At 33.6% G+C, this 16,454-nt stretch overlaps 1 protein-coding gene across 5 annotated transcripts in view; it reads left to right on the top strand.

The window, feature by feature from the left end:
• msi (RNA-binding protein musashi) overlaps positions 1–16,454 on the top strand; it is a 139,772-nt gene that overhangs the window by 61,613 nt on the left and 61,705 nt on the right. The window lies entirely within an intron of this gene.

The raw sequence follows: 16,454 nt of genomic DNA, 5'->3' as shown, positions 1-16,454 counted from the left end.
CCGAAATGCTTCTCTTGGTAGGCCGCTTTTGATTGTATGGCTGCAGCTGTTGAGTTTTTGGCTGGCAGTTAGGAATTTAACGCCTACGCTCTTGCCACATTTCGTTGTGAAGTGGCTGGAGTGGAAATTTCGTTGAGACAATGGCATCCCACACCTCCAGCATCTTAAATATTTCGCTTGCTGCTTTGTGGCTTTACAGTTTCTCAATTGCCGACAGCTGCGATTTTTTTCTTTTTAACCAACAATTTCTTCTACTATATATTTTTTTGGTCATGAAATTGTAGCGTGTAATCCGAGGCGTGTATTAAGTTTCACTTTTTGCTTTTCTTCAGTCAGCAGCTGTCGTCACAGATTTGCAAGGAAATAGCTTTGGCTCAACGATCTCATTGTCTAGCCTTAGGTACTGCGTAGCTTTGGGTTGACAGGTTTCTGTCGACTTATAAGTATCGCATTGCTATTTGGCATTAATTTGTGTTGCATGTTGCACGTGAGATTTATATGTGCATATATAGAAATGGACTAGAAAATTCACTTACATTCGAATTATATAGAAAGTTAACGGATTATATTAATTTGAATGATAAGCACAAAAGTTTACACACACATCATACATAATGGAATGAGAAACCCTGGCGATAGAGAAAGTGAAAATTGTTTTCAAATTATATATCACAGGATGCCATGTTTATTTTCCTTTCTCTCACATTTCCCATTCCCTTTGAACTCCAGCAATAATTTGAATGCATTTTTAATATGTTTACAAATTGTACATATTTGTGGATGGGACCTACACAGTATGATTATCAATTTCAATGGGTGTGAGCCCCACCTAAGTAATTAAGCACTTTATAGTTGACCACCACCTTCATTTGGATCGCATGAATGGAAACCAATGATTTACCTTTGGCTGTCAGTTCAATTATCTAACCACAACGCCTATTTATCACACACACACTGGTGTGTGGTCAGAGTTTGTGGTGAGTGTGTGAGTGTATGCGTTCATAACACGAAACAATTATGAATTCTTCGCACGCACACCAATCAAATCGACATGTTACTAGCTTTAACAGCTCTCCCACCTCATGAATAAAAAAAAATAAAAATAAAAAAAAAATCAGAAACATTTCAAACACAGACAGCTATAACAATCGGTAGTACCATAAATACTTGCTATTTGTGATCGGAGCGTTGCGATAAATACAAGAAAATGTGACACGCGCCCACGTAATTAGAACATTACCAACATTTAGCCCAAAAGGTAGCTATAAATTATGTTTATACGCGTTTGGGCAAGTTTTCTGCTACTGCTTCTTGTTTGAAAAAGTTTCCGTTTTTAATTACCTGTAAACGGAATCCATAGGGTATGTTGTAGTTAGTTTACTCTGCTATTGACGGAAATATAGCAGCACAGTGCACAGCTAATTCGATCTATATATAATTTTTGGTTTTCATAGCAGAATTACTACCTCGTAAATGATGAAGGGATTTAATTATTTATACAAAAGAGTTTTGAGCTGGACATCTCTATAGATGTATGTTATATATTATATACGTATATAAAGTATTTTTACATCATTGAATTTATACTGAGGAGAAACAATATATTGTCTTAAATTTCTATCTATGTGAACTATAGGGTATCTTGAAATCAACAACTCTACGCAATGCGATTTTGAGTTGTCAGACTTGTTATTTTTATTGCGTTAGCCACCGCTCATAGAAACACTTTTTTGACAACAAATTTGACAGGTCTCAAAATCAGTTGCGTGCCAGCCGGAGCAGCGGACCATAGACAGTAATGAAAAAAATATATCTTTACCAATTTTAGACTTCAATTACGCATTGAAATAATTATTATTTATTGTTTACACCTTAATGTTTGTCTTTTTTTCACAATATTAATGTTTGAGCTTTTAAACTGTTGCTGGTAGAACTGTGGGCTGTGGCTTATCTCAATTATTCACCTTGACTTTAGAGTGTGGAACGCAACACATTCAAGTGCTTAAATAGATGGAGCACTTGACTGAAATTTTGGGCTGCACTTTAACTATCTTTAAATTGCTCGGTCAAGTGTTTAAATTAAGTGTGTGTTTAAACAAGCGGCGCACTACAAAGATAATATGCTCGAAGAAGCTAGAAACGGAGATTTCATTGCTCAGCCTTACATCTGAAACTATAGAAGGTCGCACTTAACTTTGTTGAAATCTTGGGTCATTTTCATATTAAATATTGTTTTGAATAGTTTCGTAAAGTTTTCAAGTCCATGTCAACAAAGTTTTAAAGAAGTGTATTCAACTTTTATGTAATATATTCGACAAAAGACACATTTTTATGAATGTTTGTAGATAGATATCTAAGTATTAACTTATAATAAAAAAATATATATTATGTCTGCCCTGATTGACTTTGACAATTTAATTGAATTTGGCTGTTGAATCAGCCACTCGGCACACTCGAATTGGAAATTGGAAATGTATTTGCTGTCACGTTGAAAATAAAATGTTAATTGTCAATAGTTTTACATTACATTTTAATAAACAATTACGAACCACAATATAAAATATTACCACATTTAAATATTGAAATGGAACTAGTTAGCAGCAGCATAGCAGCAAATCGCTTTTGATTATTCCATAATACATTTTTGTTGTATCAATTAAAAACCAAATGCCACTAAATTGCTTAATTTATGCATCATTATTCATATTAGCAGCTACCACAGTCGACTTAGTGACGGTTTTTGCTTGTAAATAAATATTTATTTGATAATGTTATAAACGAATCATAAATTTAGTAACAAATTAGCTCAGTTTTTTATGTTCATGTTGGGACGACTTTAAAACGATTTTTATGTTTGCTAAAAAAACATGATAAACTTTTAAACATAACAGAAATTTTGATATTCCAATAATTGATACATCAAATATTTGCATATATGTACATATATATAAATATATTAAATTATTTAGATCAATGATTTTTATTATACACTAATCTTATTGTTGATTATTAAATTTAATAGTCTCAGCTAAAGTCAGATGAACCCGACTGACTCATACTCGTTCATGATTTTATTGGCTGGTTACTTTATATCTAACATTTTGAACACTAATATACCTTTTTTTAGTACTCAATTATGGAGTAGACATAGTAACCCAGATTGTATGTTTTACTTCAAACATTTAGTTTTAACGGCTCGTTAATTGAGTCTGAGTGCAGCTGCTGTGAGCGCCCACAACGTCGCCAATTTGCAGGTACCTTTTGTTGATAGTTGCTGTATTTAGGAACCCAAATACACACATACTGAGAGACACTCACACCAATAACTAGATATGTATATATTTACGTCTGTATATAAATCCATAAACATCGACAGTGAATTATGGGGCCAAACTGCGCAGCCATTTGTTTTATATCGTATAGATTTGCTAAGCAATATAGCTCGGTTTCAGCCTGGGTAGAAATAGAGACTGGTCTGGGTCTGGGCTCGAATGCTACAGAATATATAATTAATGAGCTGCGTTAACTAGTTGACGTTTTAATTGAAAGCGATGCATGCGAAAATTGTTAGTTAAATTTACTCGATATGCAATTAGGATCCGCCCGCATTTTTCCTGAATGAAACAGGTACATAGAATATATATTATATAAATATGTATTGAGCATATCTAATCTGGTGTTTGCATCGAAGATAATCTGACTTAATTATGCAGTTTGTGTGCCTTAATCTTTAGCTTCTTTAATATAGATCTTAAGCCAGACTTCATAACATTTTTTACCGTCTTGTTTGGAATCTTTTAAATTAAAAAAAAAAAAAAAAAAAAACAAGCTTTAATTTAAGCGAACTCGTCAAATGCCAAAGTAGTCTAACGAAAGCAGTTCACTTCCATTGCCTTAAAAAGCACATAGAATAAGTTTTTGCAAGCTCCAATGATTGAATGAAAAAAGAAAGAATTTAACTAATGAATTTTTATGAGATCAGAGTATAAGTTCTTTAGATATGGTTCACAATAAATGATATATAATATATTTCTATGTAGCAATTTGCTGAAATAAAATCAATTTTCTGGTTTGGTTTGCTAATTTCTGGTTTGGATTTTTTTCTAATTTCAGGTAAGAGTATGCGCATAAACACAAAACTAAATGAGAGGTTAAAAGAGGTAACAAGTGAGATATAACCCTATATATGATACCCTATATTTAAGTGACTGACTATAATAGCCAAAAGTAATCGAAGGCCATGTGATTAAAAAACAGACATGAGACTTTTATCGATGAATCGGATATTGCAATAATCAATATGATGTCGATGTTTTAAAAAATTAACAATCTATTAAAAATAATCAAGATTAAACGACAGCAATGTTCAATAATAACATCTCCAAAAATTATCGATCTTTCGCATATTACTACTATTCGATAGCTCTCGTCGTATTTCGATATTGTCTTCTAATGACCCAGATACATGTTCCAATAAGCACTATATTTTGTACATTTCCTTAAACAATTTAATACTCATCAAAAGACCATAAATTTTATTATTCTGAAATTAATCAGGTTTTCAAAATACACTTAACGCAAATTATATCACATATGAGTGTGCACCATCGAAAAGTAAAAGTGTCGAAATATTTGAGATCAGAAACAAAAAATCTAAGCAAAATCAACTCATTTTGATTCCCGTGTCTGCGTTGTGCGTCACAAGGTTAGCCAGTTTGACATGGCCAGCAAAAAGAAAAACGGAAAAAATAGATATGGGAACTACTTGCGCTGAATTTTATGGCCCAATATGGCAGATAGTATCGAGTCGTATGCATATTTATAAGCCCAGCCTGCTCTGCTCTGTTATTTGCTTTAATTTATAATTCATTGCCCAGTGATATCAATTTTATGACTTCTTTTATGTGCCAGTGCATACGGATGGAGAGCTGGGAGCAAACAAATTAACTTGAAGAGATTGCCAATCAAAAAGCGCCGCTAAGTAAATGCGTAGGTTTTTTATTTTTGTTTCAGCTAAGTTGCTACTGATGAGGTTTTGAAGGTTGCTTTTATGCGTCGTCACTTCATAAAACTTGTAACATTTCCGAGACTCATTCCATTAAATAGGCCAGCAATTTGTCAAAGCAACTCGTATTAATTTTTTTTCTCTCTCTATGGAACATGGTATATGGTACAGAAATTTGAGGTTAGAACTAAAATAGTGAATAGCTTATCAGATTGATATAGAGCGATAGATAATGAATATGAGTCGTTCATATGAATGAACTGTATATTTAACAGCTATGATTAAGATGCTTTAACTTTAAATTGGTTAACAATTTCAGCCTTATCATCGATCTATATTTGCCATGACATAGAAATAATTGAAAAACATTTATCAAACTCCACTCGAAAGTTGAGCGCTGCCAGCCCTTGCAACTAATTTCTCTTCGTTTCGATACGCTTTCTTTCAACTCTCTGACAGCTGCAGCTGCCCAAACACTTGAAAGTGTTCCGTAAAAAGAATATTTATAAGAATTAATTGCATTGAACTGAGCATTTTTGTGTGTCCAGTGAGTGTGAGTAATTGGGTATGTATGTGTGTCTGGCTGTCACAACATTTCTATAGCGCATAACCATTATTAATCATATTTTTCACATTAATTGGAAGATATTTCCCGGAAGACAATTGGGCTCCACAATTGGATTGCGCATGAGATAATAGAGCAAAGAGTAAACCATCATTGTGATCATCGTCAGCTATTTTGATTGGCATCATCATAGTCATAACAGAGAATTTGAAATGTGTGCGCTTGTGTGGCATCTTGTGCAGTTTTGCTTTCAATTTACAATTGGTTTTTATTCCTCTCCGCTTTGCCATCTCGCTCATATGAATACTTTCTCTCTCTCTCTCTCCCTGTCTGTTTGAATGCTTTCTTTATATCGATTCAATTGGTCTTGTCTGGATTCACTCGGAGCGGTCAAGATGCAGCATTGCAACTGTAAAGGCTTAAATTTTTAATTTCTCCAACATTTTTGGAATATTTTTGTTGGGCAGCGTGTATACATCCATACATATATACATATATATAAGATGATGCTGGGCGTTGAATTTCATGTAGGCATGCGGAAGCCTTACGTTATTTAATTGAGCGTATCAATGCCGCAGTTAAAGATTGTGTATGACTACAGTTTGATATACTTTTTAAGTGCTTGGCATTTCAGTGTGAAGTTCTTAAAGAAAGTGTTGCATACATACGAATGAACTGTAATGAATATTGAACTCTGGACAGAAAAGGAAATATATTCAGGGATTAGTTGAGGAGAACAATTTCATGGCTAAAGTTGACTTCAAAATCTCTACTAATATAACTATAACAATAGCAATTGGTAATGCCTGATCTTATCTCTATCAACTGAGATATATAAACATTATCATATAATATAAAATTAACTTTAAATAGTGTAGTTCAAAATAAAGTGTCCCATGTAAAATTAGAATAAATATTGTAGCTTCTCATAGATAGTCAGTCTTATATTTGTTTCCCCTAGTTACCTTGGCAAAACTATTTTGTGTATTAAAATAATATTTGTAAACAATGGACCTAAAATCCCAGGACTTACGACGCATTTCGTATGCATTCATAGCAAGTTTAGCTAACCTATTTGCCGTGCCCACACACAGCCAACAGAAAGTAAATGGCTCGATTCAATTGCATGCACTCTGACTTTTGCGTTTAATTTATGCTCATATGTAACGTACACCCACGCACCCAACTTTCCCTAGAGAGTTTGTTTCTATATATGTATGTATATGTATATTTATACTTGTGTGTGTGGGTCTGCATCAGTTTTGCGTTCTGAGTTTGTAAGCCGCTTAATTGCATAAATGAAGGAACAGGATTATGCTTGCAGCTTATGGGGAGCCGTTGGCGTAACTATGGGCTAGCTTGTCTAACTATTCTAGGCTAAATATAATTATGTATGCTTATATATATATGTTTTCCTGACAAAGAAATTTATTTCTAGCAAATTACTTAAGAAGGCAAGCGCTCAAATTAAAGGAACACTTAATTCTCAAATTCTGTTTGACATATCTCAGGTTTTATACCCAAAACATGAAGCTATAAATTAATTTAGTATCAAATATAACTAGCTGTCTGATAATTACGTGATTAAAGTAATTAAACACCAATTAAATATTTAACTAAATATGCAAATCGTTTAATAAACAATTTCAATTTTAATACATTTCGTATTTCTTATCTTAAAAGTATGAGCAAGTGTATTTAAAATTCTACGACTGAAACATTATATATATTTGCTGTTGATTTATTAAGAGCCAAAAGTTTTGAGTGCGTCGTTGAGAGGGGCAAAGTGGTTTTGTGGTGTGTGGTGCGTGACGAAACGAGGCGGGGCAGAGGCGCCTCCTGACATTTGACAGCTCTTCGGACAACAATGAACTAATTTATGCTGCGCATTGCCATACATCAACAAGATGTTCTTTGTGCTGGGAAAAATGTGTGCTACTTTCAAGTGAGAGTCCCTTTCCCAAGATTTGCCTTTTGACACATTAAGCTATTCGCTTGTATGCTAAAAACATATTGTAAAGCGAAGAAAAATTAAAGCACACATGCTTCCGGCAAAACATGAAAAACAAACTACATAAAAAAATGAAAATTAAAATTAACTCAAGAAAAAACTAGAAGAAGAGACCGACGAAATCGAAAATCATTCCAAACATTCAACAGCTGCTGCCCGCAATCAATTTCCATGGTTAACCCGCAGAAGACATGGACATCTCAAAAGTGCGGGAACTTGCTCTCAACTACTGACATGTGTATATAAATCTTAGAAAAGACCGAGTGCGTATTATGGACCGTGGACCAAAGTCTTCTCTCTGTCTCCCTCCCTCGCTGCTCGCACTGTTTTGGTTGTCGCCAACGCAAGATGTGAAAAACACGCACGGGTTTTTAGTTGAATATGAAACCAAAGGAAATACAAATTAAAGATGCGTTTAAAAGACTTTAAGAAAAACTCGATTTATGTGCATAGCAAAAAAAAAAAAAAAAAAAAAAAAAAAAAGAAGAAAAATGAATAGGAATCTGTAGAAATGGCAGGTGTTTCAGCCTTGGCCTCTGATCCCTTTGGGCTCTACTACTATTTTTTTATGGCTTGGCCAAAATTGTAGGTTTGTGGCCAGTGAAGCGCACTGCCAAATGCAGTTAGTGGTTGCCGCAGAATGTGCCATAAAAATCCAACTGCAATTGGCGCGAAATGTTGCAGCTTCGCCGCTCCGTTGGCGCTGCTGTTTCGGGTTGCCATTGTTGCATAGCGTGCCCCAGCAGTTGGCCCCACACGTCACTCACTGGGGATGCATTTGTCATCAGTTGGGGCTTTCGCGGAGGCGCTAAAAAACGTTGTACGCATAACTTGCCCTTTAACCGAGCACAGCACAAGTAAAATGCAAAAAATAACAAAATTTTCAAACAAATATTTTCTACCATCTATTCGCAACCTACCCTCACATTTTTTTCTGTTTTCAAGAATTTTATTGTGGAGCTGAGAATTTGTGGTGATATGCGATGCTCTGCTTGGGCTCATATGCGTCCAAGGGAGAGCAATAAACTGCATTGGCAACATGCTCGCGTTGCCAACTTCATCATCAGGTGCTTATGTCGAGAGCCAGAGCTATGACTTATTTTTCGCACTCTTGCATTCCCCTATAAGCTTTTCATTTATTTATAATATTAGTTGGGGTTTGAGATAGATTAGCAGATATAATAAGACCACATTTATGCTATTGCAAAATAAGTCTGATTTTATTGTAATTCAAGTTTCCTGCTTTGCTCATACTAATATATCACAGCTTCTATTCAGTCACACACAGACCTTATCTATGTCTAATACTTTGATCTTAATCATACGCATTCGATAGAATTCCTTTGGACACCTTCTGAGCTGCTGCTGAATTAGTTTTGACCTAGTATGCGTACTACTATAATAGCTCATCGCAGATGCATCCTGCATATTTACATTGTTCTAGACATGAACAGGAAACAACAATAACAACAACAACAACAAAAGCAGCAGGAACAATAACCAGCATCAACAACAACAACAACATCAAGAGCCTGCCAGACTAATTAGATGGCGTCTGGTCTTTAGCTCAGCTTAACTTAGCCACGAGTTAATTAATTTATTTTCAACAAGCCACAGCTTCAAGTTTTTGCCCTCAAGAAATAATTAGCGGTGCTTCCAATATTTTCCTTTTTTCTTTTTCATCGTGTGGCTCTGGCATTCATTTGCGTAATCGTTCAATCAACTTACCTGAAATGCCTACACTTTATATATGTCAGTCTCTTTATAATTATGTATATAGAAGACATTATTTGTCGGACCACGACACCAACGCCCCAGCAGCAGCAGCAGCAGCAGCAACAACAACAACAACCAAATACCTGTCACGAGCAAATTCGTAACATAATTTATGCTAATTTTATGCGCACTTTTATTGGTATTTTTAAACAAAGTTAGGGCTGGCTTTATCGATGAACGAGCTGTATTAAATATGCATGCTATGAATATATCAAGTTAATTGGGTTAATTGGCACCATTCGAGACGCCGTTGCCCCAAAACTGACCACATAATAGATTTAACCACTCAATTTTTTTTGTTATTATTTATTTTTGTCATTAGTTTTCAAGCCTTTTTAATGTCAATCTCAATTAATATTATTTATAATGTAATGAATAGCGCCTAGCTAGGTCGAAGTATGTTCAATGTTGTTTTAAAACAGAAAAGAACACAAAACAAATTTTTGGGAGTTTTAAAATGTGCTATTAATAAAAAACATTACGTTTTAATATTAATTTTTTCAATCTCGGTACATGAGGGCTGTGATAGAAGGATTTTTAAGAAACAATGATTTATATTTTTCTCTAATTACATCATGAAAGCAAAGTAGATTAGTGTTAATAAAATGTAAGAGAATTAGCAAAGCTGCTATCAGCGCTAAATATTTTATTAGATAAAGTATTATATAACATTTTCATATTTAAATTTATCGACAACATATCAATAAGTATATCGTTTGGAGTTGTATCCACTATAAACAAATAATAGCTGCTCCTTTCACTAATACAATTAGCTTATATATAGTCGATATATAATATATAATACTCGTTAATCAAAAGGAAGACATTTGTCACTTGCAATTATCTTACATATTTGACAAACCAAATCTAATTACTCACATCGCAGATGCCTTTCTCTTGCAATTTATAAAGATAAATAATATTGGATTCGGTTTCTTTTATGGTCTTTGCTTTTGGCAAATCAACAACAAATTTAAGTAAAGCAACGCCAGACAACAAATGCAAAATGCGAAATTAGCATAATTTGTACATTTATTTTCAGCTCACTGTGACGAAGCGTGTGGCGAGCGCCTGAAATGAAGTAGCCGATGATATTTGGCTACAATAATAAAAGCCACACAATTTCAAATCAAAGATATTTATGCCATATACTATATATATAGGATGTTACTAATTTGCCTAACAATGGACATCATTTTGATATAATTCGCTTTTGTATTTAGTTGATAAGTTTTAACAAGAAGCTAAAGTCTGCCGGCGAATGATAAATGTCTGAAGTGTTGTCCCCCATTTGCGGCTAAACATTGTCTTGGCCAATTGGTTCACACAGTTTATCATGTTTAGAAAAACAAGATCTGAGCATTCATCAGGTTTTGTTTTTTATTATATCAAAGCTGGGTGTTGACATTGCGCAATATGCTTTGTTAGTTGCACTTTCCTTTTCTTCTTCTTCTTCGTCTTCTTGATTTGTTGTTTTTCTTCAAGATTATGCAGCATTAACTCTTTCTCGCGGCTTCCGTGTGTGATTTGTAAGTTTATTATCTCTAGATTGCTGGCAATTCGAAGTCAACTGCCGCTTGGCAGTTGCGAGTGCCTCGTAATAATGTTAATGTTCAATTTTTCCACTACAACTATTTAAGTGACCTGACTTTTTGCGTTCGTTTTATAGTTGTCTATAATAACAAAAGCTATAACATTTATTGCACTGTTGTAACTGTCTGTTATATTGAGCTCTGGGGTTAAGCAATCACCGGAACTATTTTACATACTGCACTACAAAATTGAGTGTAAAAGAGTTTTCAAGCAGATTTTGTTGCTTTTTGTTGGTTTATACCATTTTTATTTTAGCCTATTTATTGAAATGATTTAAACTATATTAAAAAATCCTAAAATAGGAAGTAATTTTTGTTTAACAAAATCGAAAGTTAAATACAGGTATTTAATATGTTGCCTTTATTGGATGTGGGCATTCCATAAAAAACTTTTTTTTCCTGCGCAAACTTAGTCTTGAATTTAAATCTCTTCCTCTTACACTGGGTTATGCCCAAAAAGAGCAAGAACGTTACAGTCGGGCGTTACCGACTACTGAATACTCATTACGATTTGCTACGCCTCTCCTAGTCAAATCTAGAGACTTTTATATAAGAGGGTATGCGCGAGTTTCTCCTTTCAAAAGCACCGAAATGTTTTACTTACTCATTTCACTTTCGTAAATGAAATATTTTGGAATCTATTGTTATATGTAAGGAGTATATCTATCAAATATCGGCTTAATAAATGTTATTCATTCATTAATGTATTAACTATTTCTTTGAACAAATTACTAGCCTTCTATTCAGAAATCCAAGAAAAAGGTTTCGATTCGACAGACAATTAATATAGAAATGAATATACCTCTTCAAATATAAAAGGAAAAATACTTCAATAAGCTTTAAATTTACAATGCATGGCCAAAGAGAAAAAAGTTTACATATTTGTTGTATTTTTATAAATGCATGACGCCTTATTGATGGAACGATGACGTTTTGTCACAGTCATCCGAATCTCCTCGTTATAATATGAAATAAATAAGGTAACGAAAAGCGAATATCGCAAAAGCTTAAACTGGCTGTGACTGGTCAGGTTTATTTATTTATTTAATTTTTATTATATTTTTGGCATTTTTGTTTTGTCTTTAATGTTTGTTAACAGTGAAAAAAAATTATAGCTCCTCCGCATACCTGGCGGCTCAATTAATTACAGGCCAAAATAAAAGTTCAAACATTAAATTGGAGATTGATAAATATATATATATTCATGTATATGGCACAATATGCATATATATTGGTCAGGTAATATAGGTATAATATGAATGATTCATATTTTACAAATTTCGCCTTTTGACTCTGAATTTTTTCGTCATTTGTTTTGACTGTGGTCTTTGCTTGAAAAGTGGGAGGTTAACGTACCTGAACAATACGTAACCCGAGCTATGGATTGTTATCGTTTATTGCTTTTATTTGTATTATTATGTGGGTTAATTATTAATTGGAGCCCAGCTAAGTTCGAATATATAGTATAGTATAGTTATTAATTTTTGTGAAAGCTTTCTTGCTGTTGCTGACCCCAAATAGATTTCTATGGCAAAAGCCATTAGGCAAATTGCGCGAAGCTGTATGCACTGCAGTAAATACATATATATATATCCTGTAGGATTCCGCTAAAGCAATACGAAAAACATTTTTTCATAATTAATGACTGCAAATAGCTGAAAGACTTGCAGAACAATGACAGCTGCAGTCGCCTGTAAAATGTTGCCGGATATATTTAAACCGCCCCGTTGGCTTGAATAGGCCAAAAAGACAAATAAAAAACCTAAAAGTCTGACTGACTCTTTCGGCTCTATACTAGCTCTCTCTTTTTTTCTATGTTACTAAATTAGATAACAACTAGTGCAGGAAGTTGAAAAAAGCAGAAGAATGCTTGAAAAGTAAATTGCGAATGCCAAACTGACATTATGGAAATATGTCTTGTATGTTTGTTGCTATTGAAAGGCTTATGTTTCTCTTTTGAGAGAGGCATGGCTGCCCCGCTCTCTGTTTGTCGCTCTCTCTCTCTGTCTCTCTTTTACACTGTTTTCGTGCTGTCCATTTAATTTGAAGGCCCATTCTTATTGTTATGTCAGCAGCATAAAATAAACGACTTCCGTTAAATTTCTGCTCTGCGTGACTTCTCCTTCCCTTGAGGCGTGCATAAGGATTCGCAGTTTGTGTTGAAATGTTCCTGGTCAGTTTTGTGGAATAATAATCAGCAGTCAAGGAGCAATTCATTCGTCAGGATATGCAACAGCATGCATATAAAGCAGCCTTGTGAAAAGGCATATACTACATATGGATTTCTGTGCATTATGAAATGCAGCCGCAATCAATTCTATTGTATGGAAGCATATAAAATTCTGGAATTTATATAGATAAATATGAATGAAAAAAAAAAAAAAAAAAAAAAAAAAAAAAAAAAATCAAAATCAAAAAGGCAATTATTATCAAGCGTTAAGTCAGTCAGGTTATTTTTAAATTTATTAATTTTTTTTAATAATTAAGACGTGTTGTAATTAAAACGATTTTGGTTGTCAACAACAATTTGATTTGTTTTTATGTTTAAAAATGGAATTTGGCTTCTTACTTTAATAATTTAATTCGACCATATTATATATATATAAGTACGTATATTAGGTTGTCTATCGCCGACATATTTTCAAATTTGCATTTTAGATTTTTGTTTTGTTAAATTCAAATTCCATCTGCTTGCAAATTGTTATCAATGCAGGCATACAATTCATAAATTTATTGTATAAATCAAAACTGAAAATGTTTCAATTACGAATGCGCTGACATCTGAACGCCTCAATGGATTCAGCTGATTTTTGCTCGCTAACAATTTACTGCATTTTAGGGGCATGACATTCCATTAAACATTTATGAGCTGTGTGAACCCATACATTATTTATGTTATCTCTATGAAAAAAAAAAATCAAACAAAAAATTATTGCAACATTTTGATCAAACATTTTACAGTTTTCATAAATTATTGCATTGAAAATGCATTTGGTCAAAACGAAAAATGAAAAAGAAAACAAAAAAAAATATATAAACGTAGATTACATAATGTTGCACGTACGTGTTGTTGTTGATGTTGGTGTTGCTCACTTGCCATATTTGGCGACTACATAGCTGCAGCTCCTGCTGTTGCGACAACAACAATAACAGTAACTGCAACAGTTGCAAGCAGCGATTTAATGTGCGATTTGGTCGCATCTGTTCCGCATTTACCCAGAGATTGACAATTTTTGCTTCTCAACAACAAAACAAGCTGCTGCTGGCTCTGCCTCTGGCAAATCGTTTTTATGCTTTTAAGGAAATTACACACAAAATGAAGAAGCTGGAATTTGTATAGCTACTTGGTTGCGGTAGAGTACTACAAAACTGTTACGCAGCATGACATTCTTATGATGTTAGTTGAAGAGAACACATTTGAGCAGAGATCTGAGTAATATAGTTAAAATCCCTGCTAAAGTATTACGTATAGTTTAGTAAGATTTTTAACAGCTTCGTTTAATTCTCAAGACATTTTACCAATGTGTTCGATAAAATAGTTTTTATTAATAAGGAAAACGTATGATTTTCAAATTAAACTTTCTATAATGTCTATATTATTATTATTAGCCAAGATGAGAACAGTTAACTATCCGAAAATCGTATTGATATGTGTTTAAGGGTATTTAATATTCGACAGCTATTAAATACGCTTGTTATTTATTTGTTTTTAATTTTGTATTATTTTGCTTTTCTAACTGTCTGCTGAGTGACACATATACTATTGTTGTTGTTGTTGTTGCTGTTCTGCTGTTGTTGGATTGCTAATAAACTTTAGTGCAATATTAGCTGTGGCAACAAATTGCGCCTGCCGCTGCTCTGCCATCGCCACTCATCCCACTTTAGCTGCCTTTGTACAATGTGTTGCATGATAATAAAAATGTTTGCCAAATGGCGCGCACAACATTTATACAATAGCTCTGAGGCCTTTTGCGAATTGGGGGGTTCTGTTTGTTGGCTATTTGGCTTTGGCTGCGAGCGGGTAGAGAGGGGCGTAGGCGGCTTGGGGGTGTGGCAGCGCCTATTGTTGCTGTTGTTGCCACTGGCACTGACTTGGCATTGTTTGCTTTGCAATCATCAGCTGCCACCCAGCTCAGCGAACTGTTTCTTTTGCTGCTGCTGCTGCTTCATCTTCTTCTTCTGCCGCACAATAGGGAATATACATGTTTCCAATTATGGCGCTCAAAAGCCAGCAAACAGCAACAGCAACAACTATGGAACAATAGAAGCTGATAATGTTGATAATGATGATGATGATGGTGATTGTAATGATGTAGCTGAATGTTGAGTACAAAGCGGCTGCAGCTATTTTTCAATGCAAATGCACATTTCCACACATCAAAAAATGAAAATGTGCATAAAACAAAAGCTTTACAAAAAAGAAAAAAAAAAAAAAAAAAACAATTTTCAGCTCGTTGCGGTTGCCTAATGCATTTTTCCACTTGCAAAACGCATTGTAAAAATGTTTTCTCTTGTAGACGCATTTTTTTCAGGTTCTTATTTGTATTGACAAACATTTGACATACATAACATGGGAATGAAAAGGCATGTTCTCTTTTCTCGAAGGAGAATTCAGAAATTCTATTTTAAATATTTTATATTTTACGTAGCAAAACTAAATCAGAGAATTTAATATATAATAATATTTTGTTAATCTGCGACAGTGAACATAAAATATTTAATAATTTATTTGATTTGAATGCATTCAAATTTAGTTTGCTACACTTACATGTATCTTTAGAAATGATTCGATTCTTAAGTTTTTTTCAAAATAAAAGCTTAAAAATACATATAAATGTTCATTTGTATGCTCTTGCGATTAGTCCTAGTTGGAATTATCGAATAGAAAACAGAATTTCATATTCAAAAGCGAAAAGTGGACCATAAATTTGATGTTTTCACTTGAACTCAAATATTCCGTTTTGATTGTTGTTTCATATAATTTTTTTTTTTTTTTTTTACCATGACTGCTTATTAAATCAGCTGATAGTTTACTTTGTAAAAGTCAAAATAATCCATTCAAATTGAAGGTAAAATAAAAAAAATCAACACGATGCATGTCGTCGTTATTCAAAATATACATGCATAACTCAATCGGAACCATTCATCATGATTCAGAGTGTTAAACAAACAGCGGATTTCCATCGAATTGCATTTAAGTCAACGTGCATATGCATATATCTATATTATTTATGTAGATACATATAAATGTATCTATACACTGATATATGTATGTATTTTATTATGGGTTATTCAACTTCAAGCTCGATTTACTTAGCGTCTGAATGTCATGCGTGCGACTTTAAACAAAATGATGAATATGATAAAATATATAAATATAAATCTGTATGCTAACTTTTGTTGTCATAAATCCTTTTGCAAATAGCGAGTGCATGACCTTGTCAAAATATTGTATGCATGTATATAAATGATATTGAAATGTAATAAACATGTTTTAGGGAACAG

Source organism: Drosophila arizonae, chromosome 2 (genome assembly GCF_054131065.1).
Source record: "Drosophila arizonae isolate 15081-1271.41 chromosome 2, UAZ_ARI_1.0, whole genome shotgun sequence".
In the NCBI taxonomy this organism is placed as follows: Eukaryota; Metazoa; Arthropoda; class Insecta; order Diptera; family Drosophilidae; genus Drosophila; species Drosophila arizonae.
Note: the sequence above shows the minus strand (reverse complement) of the source record. Positions and strands in the feature narration are given on the sequence as shown.